At 43.5% G+C, this 12,114-nt stretch overlaps 1 pseudogene; it reads right to left on the bottom strand.

Moving 5' to 3' along the window:
- Nucleotides 1–2,598: 2,598 nt before the first annotated feature.
- Nucleotides 2,599–3,064, bottom strand: LOC146866040 (ubiquitin-like FUBI-ribosomal protein eS30 fusion protein pseudogene; annotated as a pseudogene).
- Between the last annotated feature and the right edge of the window lie 9,050 nt (nt 3,065–12,114).

The following is a 12,114-nucleotide window of genomic DNA, read 5'->3' as shown; positions in this document are numbered from 1 at the left end:
TGTGTCATTTCAGATGTCATCATTGATGTGAAGAGTGATGTCACTGACCATGTCATGAGTGATGTAATATGTGACGTCATCAGCAGTTTATTGTGGGCGCGCAAGTTATAGTTACCTGATCTAACTATAACGTGGAATTTCATTGGTTTTTTACGAGTGAAATGTACATCTAACTATAACATGTGTGAAACCTATGGTTTTTTAAGTGAATATATATATATATATATATATATATATATATATATATATATATTATCTACTTGCGGTCGCCAGTAGATAGTTATAGTTAGGACCATGTTTCCATAGGAAATCCGCAACATTCTATTTGGAATAACTTTGGCGCCGGTCGACGAATCCTCGCGAAATTTTCAAAACTAATGGGGCGCTACGCTCCGCTCCTACCCTGAAAGTCTCGGGGGGATTCGTCAAGCGGGGGCTGAGAAAAAAGGGGGGGCCCAAAACGCGTTTTCCCCATGCATTTTTCCATAGGACCTTTAGACACAGCTACAGCCCGAACGGCTGAACAGAATTACTTGAAATTTGGCAGTGAGGTAGCCATAAGGTCAAGGAAGTGCCTTTTGTAGGTCTGGTGTAAATCTGTTCAGTAGGTCCTGAGAAAATAGCATTTAAATCAATATATATATCTGTAAGCGCGCTCCGTGCGCTTACCGTAAGCTTACCGTACGCGTACGGTGACGTGCGCGAGCTCGATTCTGATTGGTGGTTACATGACTGTAAACATTCGAATCGGTCAAAATCAGGAAGTGTCGGCCGCCATTTTCTGTCTCTCGCACTGAGAAACAAAGGTGGAGAACGTGAAACGGGGGCAACGAAGAGAGTTGCAGACCCCCTAGTGTTTGTCAGGGGGTCCAAGAAGGATGCAAAAGTCCGAAAAATAAATTTAATAATTTTTAAAAAAAATCGCGGGGTACGCGTACGGTAAGCTTACCGTACGCGCACGGCAAAAGAAATTTAAAAAAAAAAAAAAAGAAGTAACAATCACATTTATTAAATAAATTAAAGGACCCACAAGGGAGAAAAAAACAAATGTTACTGCGTAAAAAAAGGTGAGGCGCGCACGGCATGGACTGCGCAACGTGGGCGCTCGGTGCGCGAAGTGCACCGAGGCGCACCGTGCGCGCAGGGTGTGCGCATAGTGAAAAACCAGAAAAAGAAATAAAAAATAAATACATAACTTAGCATTTAAAAAACCGTACAAATTCACTGAAAAAACCATAGGTTGCATACACGTTATAGTTAGGAATTATCATTTACAAAACCTTGCAAATTCACTTAAAAAACCATAGGTTTCACACATGTTATACTTAGCTGTACATTTCACTCGTAAAAAACCAATGAAATTCCACGTTATAGTTAGATCAGGTAACTATAACTTGCACGACCGCAATCCACAATGTGTAATTTCAGATGTCATCATTGATGTCATGAGTGATGTCACTGACCATGTCATGAGTGATGTACTATGTGACGTCATCAACAGTTTATTGTGGGCGCGCAAGTTATAGTTACCTGATCTAACTATAACGTGGAATTTCATTGGTTTTTTACGAGTGAAATGTACAGCTAACTATAACATGTGTAAAACCTATGGTTTTTTAAGTGAATATATATATATATATCCACAACAACAGGAAACCCATTCGAAGCAAAGCCACACGGAGGTAAATTAACGCTCTTTTAATGGGTAGACAGCCTGCCAGCAGGAAACATCCAAGGACAACAAGATTCAGTACATGTACGCCAGACGCGTTTCAGGGGTAAACCTTTCTTCAGTGGCGTTTGTTGCACAGCGACTGGAAGTGCAGCTGAGAGCACCTTTTGATTCCAGCACCTGCCTCAGTGGGCGTGACCTTCCTCGTGGCCTTCTGGGTGATGTAGTGCTCTTGGTTTTACCCTCGTGGGTGCAATATCACAGTCTCGTGGTTAAAATAAATGCAAATGTCCGAGGTGGGACCTGCCCCGCTTTGTGGCTGACAACCAGAGCCTTCGAACTGGCTCCTTCCCTGTAAAGGCTCCAGTTCCCTTCGTTCCAAGTATGGCAGCGCCAGCGTGGTGCCGCCAAAGACCCGCTAACAGCGGTGGGCTCCTCTTCGCGACCGGGTAGGGCCGCCTTTAAATCCACAACAACAGGTGGATGATGGGCATGATGGGCCGGCTTTAGGGCAATGCGACCGACCGGTGTGGCCGCACTGGGCGCTGACCTGGGAAGGGGGGCTAACCTCAAGGGGGCGCTGTGTTTAGCAATAACTTTCAATTTAAAACACATGCAGCAGAGATCCTTGTGCATCAAGTTTTCAGGCAACATTGAAAATGTAAAAATAACTTTTGTGATCAATGTTTCTGCTTGAGAGAGAGAACTGAGTTTTGACTAGTCTCAGTTTTGCCTCGTCATAATGTAGGGAAGAGGGTAAACGTGTACATGTAGCTCACAGATCTGTGTTTTATGAGGATAGCTGAATGGATTACTGCTTTTGTCACAGAGATCCTTTTATTACCGCAGTTCATAAGATACAACCCTAGTATAGGAGTTTATCTGCTTTTATTAAACAATCACGTCTAAATCACTGTGTCAAGAAATTAGGAGTTTGCATTGAATCCCTTCTTCTTGCCGAAGGTACGAACTATGTTGACAAAGCCTCGGTTGTACTGCATGCGTCTCTTTGCTCAGCCAGTCTTCTTTTTCTTCTTCTCTTGCTTAGCCACCTTTGGTGTTTGACCTCTCACTTTCCCAGCTCGTGCAAGAGAACCGTGCACCTTGCCACCAATCATTCAGGCTGTGATGCACAAAGTGCACTGTTCAACAAGGCCGCATTCACCAATGACTGCTTCATCATCCAAAGCTGCCCGGCATATGTAATCACTTAATCAGCTGCAGGGAGCCTTTCCAATTGTTCAATCCGTGCCTTAATTGAATAAACAGTATTGAGATCGGAGATCTCAAGCGAATGCAAATTCTGTGCAAGTACAAAGGGCTGCATGGTTGATCTGCTTTCCTTTCAACGATTCTTGGGTAATCGACTGGAGGAAAACCACCCAGTGCTCTACCCTCCTTAATATAGAACAGTGACTGTAACAAACTGCAATCAAAGAGCTGCATGCAAGCTGCTTAAAATAGGTTAGGACAATATGCTTTCTTTTGTTGTGAGTTCCCTTTAGAGCCGCTTTAGTTTGCACTTACTTTAGCCTAATTGCAATTTGTAGGCTGTATTGCTTTGCACACTTTGCACGTCTATTGTTGTGCCATGATATTAATTTAACAAAACACTGCACGATTTTGTTACTGGTTCTTCTCTCTGGAGCTCTGCCTGAACATCTCATGCAAGGCCAAACAACTCTGTACGGACATGCCATTTGAAAACAAAGAGGGGAATTCTTATGGAGGAGAGGTTTGAGATGAGGGTGCCAGCCCTGAGCAACCTGGGATGCAGATTGCCAAACAATAATACAGGCATGGGGTTTGCTTCAAATCCCAGAGATATGATATATCACTGTACCCCCGTAGTGAGGACAGGCTGAGGCAGATATATTTCTAAACATTTTAGGGCTTCTCATAGTATATAGTTTACTTGTGATGCTACTTGCTTTGCTGGCATGCATATGTTTTCTAGTTGTTATACGACAGTTTAAAAAATAACACTGTAAAACTCGTACATTTGTTTTGTTTATTATGAACATGCTTGAGTAAAAAGGTGACTATCTGTTTCCACAGTTCCATGAGGGTTGTGTTCTTGGGGGCTAACTTAGCTGTCGCTCTGGGAAGGTTAGGAGTGCAGGTAAGGGTCTATGAGCTAGTTTGGATTGGGGTTCATAGGTACTGATGTAGTATGGTGACTCAGTCCCTACATACTGATGTCCTGTGATCTCATCTCTTTGTGTTTGCTTTGTTCGCTTTTAGTTGGCAGGGTATGCCTAGACGTGGGTCTCTTGCTCACTTTGCCACTGGATTCAAGCTAGCCTGGCTGATGAGGGCTGTTAGCCTTAAACCGGTCCCAGGATGATAGTTTCCGGTCCAGGGAAGACATGGCTTGGCAGTTCGGGCTGGACTGTTCCCATGAGGCACAGGATCAAGACTGATTTGCATATAGCTGTGTCTAAACTGCGGTGGCAAAGTGAGCTAAAGAATGATGATGGATTCAACCCAGATCTGTGACTGGATGTGAGTGTTTGAAAAGTTTCAGCACTCCGTCCATCATCTCTTTGTGTTTGCTTTGTTCACCGTAAGTTGGCAGGGTATGCCCAGACGTGGGTCTCTTGTTCACTTTGCCACTGAATTCCAGCTAGCCTGGCTGATGAGGGCTGTTAGCCCGAAACCGATCCCAGGATGCTTGTTTCCGGTCCAGGGAAGACATGGCTTGGCAGTTCGGGCTGGACTGCACCCATGAGGCACAGGGTCAAGACTGATTTGCACATAGCTGTGTCTGAACTGGGGTGGCAAAGTGAGCTAAAGAATGATGATGGATTCAACCCAGATCTGTGACTGGGGGTGAGTGTTTGAAAAGTTTCAACACTCAGTTCATCATCTCTTTGTGTTTGCTTTGTCCGCCCTAGGTTGGCAGGGTATGCCCAGACGTGGGTCCCTTGCTCACTTTGCCACTGGATTCAAGCTAGCCTGGCTGATGAGGGCTGTTAGCCCGAAACCGATCCCAGGATGCTTGTTTCCGGTCCAGGGAAGACATGGCTTGGCAGTTCGGGTTGGACAATTCCCATGAGGCGCAGGGTCAAGACTGATTTGCATATAGCTGTGTCTGAACTGGGGTGGCAAAGTGAGCTAAAGAATGATGATGGATTCAACCTAGATCTGTTACTGGGGGTGAGTGTTTGAAAGGTTTCAGCACTCCGTCCATCGTCTCTTTGTGTTTGCTTTGATCTGTGATTCCAGGCATGTTTTTTTTTACACAGAATCCATGCAACATGGTGCTGTCAACACTTGGTCAGTCTACTACTTATCGCACAGGTGTCCTGATTAGTGCATGTGTGTGTCCATAATCGTCCTTTCACCTACCACTGGACACGTCCGTGGTCTTGGGGATTAATCCTCCATGGTGTTTAGGAAGCATCAAATTCTGTGGATTTTTCTAACTTAAAATTTTAAAGGACAACCCATTTTTGTGTTGCACTTTCTTTCCATTTCTATTTTATTAATTGCTGTACCTGCTGTTATCATTCCTGTTAACTGCAGAGCTGATGTCCATGCACATGTAACGCATCGTGGACTTACTAATGCAGGTGGTGCTTTTATCTTTGAGGCAGAAGCAAAAAATGCTTATAGTTTTGAAGTGTTTTCTTGTTGGGTCGATTTTTCAGCTGTGGATTCTAATTCAAACACATTTCATACTTATACTAATCTTGCACCACCAGCACAATACAAAGCTTATGCGCTCATGAAAAAAACATTGTCTTTCTGGGAAGACAATACTTGGTTCCTTGGTGCCCTCCCACATGTACCAGCACCTGTTTGCTTTGGTCCCCTTAGTAATGATTGGGCAACCTAGCCACCTCTAGATGGATATACTCCGTAACCTGATGAAGCTAACCTCAATCTTGCACAAACACGTGCATTATATCTTGCATTGGTTACACAATATAAACCCTTGACTTGCTATGTTTCACACACTTTGTTTGGCTGTGCCACCATTGCCTGGCCTGCTATGACAAGTCCAGTTGCCTGCGGTGACTAGAATAAGTCCTGCAATTGATCATTCAGTTATGGGCAAGGTGCACACTAATCGTGAGGAATTTCCATTTTGAATTGCCTGAAAAATATACCAACTAGAAGCTGTGTTTCCCCTTAAGCGACAACAAGACAAACACAGAATGCTTATCACAAGGAATTGCTCATGGGTTTGGTTATTGCAAGCCAAGGGTTTCAGTCTTTGCCGCTGTATATACTATAGGTCATCACACTCCGTCTATGTCAGTCTTGCGGGATGTGTTAAAAAAAATACAGGATGAGCATGGGTCAGCTGCGTCCCTGGGTTTGGATATAAAATTAGTGGGAGACTTTCTGGTGGTGTCTGCAATGATTCTATCTAAAATAAAGGGCGAAGTGGTGTCTCTGGCTATAAGCCAAAGACTCACAGTGGTCGGACAAGCCAAACATGAACATCAGCTGCTCAAAAGTATTGCTGATGTATACACATCGTTAGGACGCAATCATTTGGGAGCAAGTTCCAGCTACCCTTTTCGCCTCTTACATAGTTTATTGAACAGCTTCCAAATCCTACTACTGACTGCATAACACCCCCCTGCAGCTCACATTAGGAGCCTTTCCCACAGTACTATTGTGCCAAAATGAAACCTGCCCCTCGCTCAAACACAGACTTTAAGAAGAAAGCCACTTCACCCCCAACAATTAAAAAGGTTGCACGGAGCACAGTTGAGCTGCAATCGCCTGCAAAAACCTCCTTTTAAACCCCCTCAAACAGGTCTCAATATGCAGTTCTTTCAAATATTTACAAGATCAAGATCTAATCCGGCATCCCTTAGTGCCAGGGAAACAGAAGGATTAAAAGTAATAAGGTCTACAGTTGGCCAAAGCCTGAGCATTACTAACCTCCCCCATATTATTAAGCCCAACCTGAAGTGCACATTGCATTCATGCCCAGGGAAGAGGGGTGCACCTGTACTTGGCAGTATTAAGGTACATCCAGATCCTAAAACTGTTAATATCTCTCTCATAAGCCAAGCAAGAGAGCCTGTGACATCAATTCCAATGAATATAACACAATTTAGTGCACACCAGGGAGGCCTCTGAAAAAGAGTGTGGTATTGAAGTACTTTCTGCACTAATACACTATCACAGAACATCTGGATCTGAAGAATAAAAGCAGGAAATTCTCTCAGTCACTCCAGGGCCCACACCACCCTCAACTGGCCTGATGGCTAACTCCATCGAAATGATCTCACAGCCGCCTTCTTACAAAATTTGGCAAAAGAAATAGAATAGAGAGAACTTTAGAATTAACCCCAAAGTTGTTTAGAACACAGTATGGGACAAAGGAATCTCCCCTTGAAACACAAGTTTCAAATGGCAAGGAAGAGCTGCATTTGACAGCTATAAGAGTAGGTGGGTCACTCTCCTGGAAATTCTTAGGGAAATTGTAGAGACACACAAGGGGAGGGAGGGCACATCGCAACTACCAGACCAACAGTCCTGGACAACTTCATGCAGAACCCAGCCGGTGCAGAGGGGCCTCCCCAAACCCAATAATATATCTAAGCAACACCCACAAGTATATCCAGGGCGTTCCAAGCTCAGTGTCTCGGCTTGAAATGTCCCTTGTTCATTCGTGGGCCAGCCCCCCACGGCATGGTTGAGCTTAAAAGAAATAGCAATAACAATGTGACAATAGCCTAATCTGTGTTGCCAGATGCACCTCTATCCACGAGAGCCAAGAAAAGCCTGGGGAAGCGGCATAAAAAAGCCAAAGCCAAAAGAAGGACGTCACTGCCATCTACCCTGAACAAATACACCCCAGGAAATAACAAAGAAAAGCCCCTACATTCAATTGCTACCTTCAAACAGAGGACTAAACAAGGGGCAACAAAAGAGGGATCAATTCCAGGGCATATGTCCTCTCTTCAAATGATAAACACCCAGGATCTTGTAGTGGCAGAATCTGTCCCTGAGCCCAAAGATGCGGCGGTGAGATATCTCATGAAGATGGACCCTAGTACACAGGCCTTTTCAGATAATTCCTTAAGTATTGTGGAGTCACTGAGCATGGTATGGACCCCCATACTTTTGCAGCCAAAGTCCACAACACCAGGTAGGCAGTCCCCTATTTCAGGGAGGCCAGCCAGGTATCAAATGAGAAACGCTCCTGGGCACCCATTTAGCCCTGTGCCCCAACCATCAGCCAAATAAGTGACTTAGAAATAGCAATATCATCAGTCTCCAATGAACCCCCCTGCAACTATGAGATTGTATTCACCATCAGATATCACAGGTGAACAACCTTTACAATGCAACTATTACAACGCACTACACTTACAACGTAATATTTACAACGCAACATCCACTACAACGCATTCCATTACATCGCATGACACTACAACGCATGTTTAAAAACTACCTTTACAACGCATTCCATTACATCGCATACTACCTTTACAACGCATACCATTACAACGCAATCCAACACTTACCCTACTGTTGCACCCCCTGGAGTTAGAATAGCAATTTTTACCCCTATACTATCCAATACTTACCTTAACTGCAATTTAATATTATGCATTGTAATGGTATGCGTTGTAAAGGTAGTATGCGATGTAATGGAATGCGTTGTAAAGGTAGTTTTTAAAAATGCATTGTAGTGTCATGCTATGTAATGGAATGCGTTGTAGTGGATGTTGCGTTGTAAAAAATGCATTGTAAGTGCATGCGTTGTAAAAGTGTGCGTTGTAACGACATACATCCGATATCACATTAAGGGACCTCATGAAAGCTTGAATATGAGCAACATCCTTCAGCTATTTAAACACGTAACATCTCTGGCTAAAATTCAATTAGATAACTTGGAACGGGTAAGATTCTTGAACCACCCATGGTGACTCTTCTCTTTTGGGAGTTCCTCAACAACAATTTCAACTTGCAGTACTTGAGGAACTGACTAATCTGGCAGAGTGCGGCATAGATATCCAATCTCCTCAGCTGGAGAAATATGTGCATGTCCTCTACCCCACTAATGGGGCAAAGGGTGTCCTCTCTGTTCTGCTGGGTATGAATGGCAGAATCAGTCAAATACAATCTCACACTCCCACTGATATCAGGACCACTTGCTGTAACAACCAATGGGCAGCGCACTTTCGGCCACCTCTGACTGTCCCCACAGAGGTTGAAAGAACAGAGAGGCAATACTCCTAACAACAGGCTCAGTCAGACATTTAGGGATGGGGAAAGGGGGGATACCCCCTGCCAAACACAACTGTCCATTACCTCCTGGAACATAGCAGGAATCACAAAAATCCTTGAGGGCAAATCTATTTATGACTATACATCCAACAGTGACATCAAGTGTTTACACGAGACTTAGACAACGAAAAACTATACCGCTTGCAGGCTATTGTAAATTTCACATTGCAGCCACAAAAGGAACATATTTAGAAGACCATCTGGAGGTATTTCAGTCTTTTTAAAAGATGCCCAAAAATCCCTGCCATTGAAATAACTATCAAATCACCTGCAATTCAAGCTGTACTTATAAAAAGGCATGAAGCCTAACTCCAGTCCCTTCATCTGCTGTTCATCAATTGCTATATTAACCCCATACAGCATCAGGAGAAATGTAATCTGAACTCCTTAACAAGAAGGATAGATGAATTGCTGATTAAGTACGACTACCAACAGGCAATTATAATTGGGGACTTCAATCTGAGGGACCTGGAGTGGACAAGACTCCTAACCACCTCAAGGGAGCGGGTGGGGCTGCTCCCCTTCAAGCCTTACTCTATAATCATAAGCTCAGCTCGACCCATAAAACCTTGCATACATTGCTGACATCTGAAACCCACTTTCAGTAACATATCCACAATAGGCTTTATCCTAGTTAATTATAGGATTGCTCCTATGCTTGAAGAATTTAAAATTGATGATGGGCGAAAGCCACCATAGGCCCCTGTGTGCTATCCTACAACCAGCTGTCCCTTCAGCATTAACATTTCCAGAGATCGGGGCAACAACAGGAGAAGAGAGCAACATAGTTCTTAAAACATCAAATCATCGGCTAAAGTAGGAGACAAATTGTCAGCTTGGATGCAGAAGACAAACCCTGGCTGCAAGTTGTCCACCCTAGTTTCATTAATAGGAGATTGGGAAGGTCTCATCACAGACCTTCAACAGGTGCTCGGGAATGGCCAACGCAAACTTTTCAGTAAAAGCCCCACAATGGCATCACACATTCCCTGTCGTCCTAAAGATCTAGCCAACTGTAAATGTGTTCTTCACAGGGCCTTGCTGGCGGCCTTTCCATCTCAGCTCTTAGAACTGCCTACAAAAAGAATGCATAGGAGTTCATATGGGAGCATGTTGAACTGGAGTGGCTCAAAGTCTTCACTCTACTGAAAGAAAAGAACCACTCCCATCTGTGAAGACACATAAATCAGCTCGGCAACCCAGGATTGAAAAAGGAGAATAGTGTTGCTGAACAAGTCTGGTTGCGGTATGTTGAACAGCTATACTCAACAGACTAAATGGCTGTGATAGTTGCTTCAACGCATCACTTAGAACTAGCCATCCACAACTCCCAAGGCATTTTATTAACTGACAGAGCTGGAATAACTGCCATTAATAAAATGAGGAGCGATGGGTCCCAGGGCCGAATGGGATTCCGGCCCCTGTTTTCAAATTGGCACAAGAATTTTGGGCATCAACTTTAATGCCCTTTTTAAATTATGCCTTAGTTATGGCAACATAACTATCAGACAATGGGGTTACCCAGTAACATGCAAAACCTGGGGACTACATCATTAAACAAGCAGTGGCTCTGCCACAACATACTTTATAGATTTATACTCTTAAATCTATAAAGTTAGTTACGGCAACAACGCTGTGTTCCTGAGAGATTGAATACTTTTTCAGATCCATAAAAAAGGAGACCCCTCCAATCCAGTAAACTATAGGTTTGTTGCCCTGCTCGATTTGGAAGCCAAGGCATATGCCCATGTTCTATTTAAGCAGTTGAAGACATGGGCAATGGATAATGGAACCCTTCAATTTTTCAGTCAGGATTCAGATCCGCCTGTTCAACCATGGGCAATGTTATAGCTCTGGCATATTTATCCACAAGCTGTTAGGAGGAAACAACCTCCTTTGTTCTGTTGCTTCATTGGTTACAGCACCTCCTTTGATAGGGTGGATCGAGGGAGATTATAGGGGAAACTGTCCGCATGGGGGATTCTGCCCATGCTCCTTAAAGGGATTATATCATTATACCAGGGGACATGGGTTCAGGTTAAATCAAGCCCTACCACAGTAAACGTTAGAGTTACCACAAATAAAGGGCTCAAACAGTGCTGCGTATTGGCCCTCCTTCTCCTTAACCTTAATACTGCAGATCTGGGGCAGATCTGCAAGGCATAAGTCTTGTTACTCCAAGGCTGGGCAGGGTGTGAGTTCCCATCTTGAAATACGCAGATGATACAGCAATTACCAGAGCTGGATTACAGAGAGCACTCAATGCACTCCATCATTACAATCAGGAGAACATTCTGTTGGTTAACTAGAGCAAAACCAAGGTAGTAGTGTTTGGTAAATATCCACATAAAAACCAAACCCACTGGCAATTGGGAGTCCTGCCAATAGTAACAGCGCCAGTTTACAACTACCCTGGGATGTGGCTCGCTGAAGGGGTCAAATCTGCCACCCATTTAAGGCACCTAAGCATGAAGTCCAATCATGTCACCCATACACTGAAGTGCCTAGGTAATTGTTTACCAAGTTCAAGAACCCTAAGGAAATAGAAAAATGGCCAGGAGGAAAAAATATATATAAAAAATGAATTCTCAATAGGAGGCTAAATATTCCTCTGTTGGTAGTGCATAGTCCTAGTCTTCATAAACATACATTTCAACACAGGAAACAATCACATACCAAAGGTCCAATGATTACATAATTTAATTAAAGTAATCAGGAATTATTTCATCATGATTTAGAAAAAAAAAAATTCATAACATATCAAAAACATATATATACACATACATACAACTAAATTTGTCCAATTCCTTACACCCAAATCGTTGAAAGAAAAGTGTTCACCTATAACCTATAGGTAATACACTTGGAGGAAGTCTTATTTGCACAATTGGCTCTCAAGAGTCTACAGAACCCTAATCAAAAAATTGTGCCTCGATTATTCATAAGACAAATCAAATCATTTCTTGTCAGACTCCTCTTAACAAAATCTGTCGACGCGGGCGCGTTTCGGCCAAAAGAGACGTCTAGGCCTCCTCAGGACAGGGGTGAGGGAAACGACCGGACATCCAAATGCCTTCAACAATCCAGATGGAATAAATCCAAAAGCGACAGGGGGGAAGTGCAGCTGTATTTCATAACCAGAAGCACACATCCAAGTCCTCAAAAAAGCAGCGTAGTGC

Source organism: Triturus cristatus, chromosome 2_1, assembly GCF_964204655.1.
Source record: "Triturus cristatus chromosome 2_1, aTriCri1.1, whole genome shotgun sequence".
Taxonomy (NCBI): Eukaryota; Metazoa; Chordata; class Amphibia; order Caudata; family Salamandridae; genus Triturus; species Triturus cristatus.
Note: the sequence above shows the minus strand (reverse complement) of the source record. Positions and strands in the feature narration are given on the sequence as shown.